Source organism: Symphalangus syndactylus, chromosome 9 (genome assembly GCF_028878055.3).
Source record: "Symphalangus syndactylus isolate Jambi chromosome 9, NHGRI_mSymSyn1-v2.1_pri, whole genome shotgun sequence".
Lineage (NCBI taxonomy): Eukaryota > Metazoa > Chordata > Mammalia > Primates > Hylobatidae > Symphalangus > Symphalangus syndactylus.
The window spans coordinates 85,397,274-85,399,751 of record NC_072431.2 but is presented as its reverse complement, the minus strand read 5'-3'; positions in this window follow the sequence as shown (position 1 = coordinate 85,399,751).

Genomic DNA, 2,478 nt, shown 5'->3' with positions numbered 1-2,478 from the left:
ATCAGGATAATGGTGAATCAGGGCTTGATCAGGAGAGAGACTACACCGCAATCTGAATGGGGAAGTTTGGTATAAAGAATTATGAACCGGCCGGGCGTGGTGACTCATGCCTGCAATCCCAGTACTGTGGGAGGCCCAGGCAGGAGGATCACCTGAGGTTGGGAGTTCGCGACCAGCCTGACCAACATGGAAAAACCCTGTCTCTACTGAAAATACAAAAATTAGCCGAGCGTAGTGGCACAAGCCTGTAATCCCAGCTACTCGGGAGGCTGAGGTAAGAGAATTTCTTGAGCCCTGGAGGCGGAGGTTGCAGTGAGCCAAGATCATGCCATTACACTCCAGCCTGGGCAATAAGAACGAAATTCCTTCTCAAAAATAAATAAATAAATAAACTAAATAATTATGAACCATAAGAGGGGATTCCTGAGAGGACCCCAGGACACAGAGGATCGCAGACATAGGGAATGGCGCCTGGGCCAGCACCCACTGAGGGACAAGCAGGGAGTCAGGTGCTGTCCAGGGCACACCCCATGGTCAATCTCTTTTATGGCAGCAGCCCATCCACACGCAGGGTCGGGGGGATGCACCGTGGAAGGGGTAGGCCCCTCTCTCCCATGGCTCAGCTCCTCACAGCCTGTGTTAAACTCACCTGCCCTGCAGAGGCCATGGGCAGCACTGGGCACAGAGAGGAGAAGTGAGGGCCCTTCCTTAGAGGGACATAGGGGACAGTAGACACAAGTCCCCAGGAGTTTGTCAGGGCATGGTTGGTTCCATGGAGGGGAGGTGTTGGAACCTAACTCTGTGGGATGGCCAGGGCTTCCCCACTGCAGATCCAGGGTGGGGAGTCCAGGAAAGGGAGCATTGCTCCCTGGTGCAGGCTTGGGGGAACTGGCTGCCTCCTTCTCACCTGACAACCCCATCCTACTGCTCCAGCCTGCAAGCTGTGTGCAACCGCCTCTGGGGCTGTGGGACTGAGTGGAGACCAAGACTCTCCTGGAGAGAGCTGTAGGGCCGAGTCTGTGCGGGATGTGGGTGGACACCTGGGCCTGGACCATCCTCTTGGTTTGTCTTGGCTGGTGTAGGGTGTGTGTGTGTGTGTGTCAGCCAGCCCCCTGCTGCCCTGGTCAGCTTGTTTTATGACCCCTGGTCTGTGGGCAGAAGACCTGGCTGTGGGCACCATCAGTCTCACTGGAGGCTCTGTGGCCACCCCTGCACCTGCTGCCCACCCCTCAGGCAGAAGACAGGACAAATGATCAATTTTAATTAGTTTTGACTCCTTGGAATTAATTCTGGCTGTAATCAGAATTTCTTCAGTAAAAAAGCACAGAAAGTTCTGCTCTTGAATAAGGGTCTTGTTAAATAAAGTGGGTCTTTCCAAGCCAGGAGAAGGTCAGCTCAGCTCCTGGGAAGGTAGCAGTACCTACGGCTCAGAGGAGTGGAGGGCCCATCCATGTAGAAGTCTGGGCCTGTGCCCCAACCTCAGACCAGCATGTGCCCCCAGGGGTGGTGGGTGGGCCCTGGAGGGCAGAGAGGTGCCTCCAGCTGGCTCTCGGAAGCCCTGACCAGTGACAATTCTGGAGACACCATCAAGTGTCCACTGCAGCCAGGGCCTGTGCTAGGGGCTGAGGGTGACAGAGGCAACCCATCTGGCCAAGTGACCTGTGGCTGGAGAAACTGAGGCCCTCCTTCCCCTCAGGGACCCTGACACTCTTCAAGGCCAGGTCTTTGGTGGTGCCAGATACTCTCCTGTCCCTCGGTTTGCTTGTGGCTTGGTCCTTGGTGTGTGATATGTCTCTGTGTGTGTAGTTGCCACACTCTCCAGTCTCTCTCATACACACTGTTTCCCAAGCATACACTCACGAACACACCTTGTCTCAGACTCAAACACACACATTCCACACACACACCATACATCACACATTCCATGCACACACATGCATCTACACATACCCCACATGCACATCACACACACATACTCCATGAACACCACACACACACACACACACACTCCAACCTCCTTCATGCACTTTCCTGACCCTTGGAGACCTGACTCCTAGATGTGTCTCTGCTCAAAGGTCCCCTCCCTGCCTGGGGGCAGCTCTGGACTCTGGTCTACTTTCGGCCAGGGCACACCTAGCCCACCCCCAGGTCCACCTTCCTCCAGTCTACCCCCAGCCTCCTCTAGGCCATCATCAGCCCGCGCTTCATCCTCACCTCAGCTCCCTCCCCGGTCTACCCCCACCCTCTGCCCCCCAGCCTGGACGGAAGTTCCCCAAGTCCCTCCAGCCTGCATCCCAGCCCACCATCAGCCTGCCCCCACCCTCACCCCGGCTCATCTCCCAGTCTGCCCCTACAATCTGCTCCAAAAACGCTCCTTTGCAGCTCAGCACCCCAGCCCCGCCCTCAGAGCCCATCAGTCGGCACCCCACCTTACCCCAGCTTGTCCCCGGCTCGAAACCCAGCCCGCGCTCCACTCTC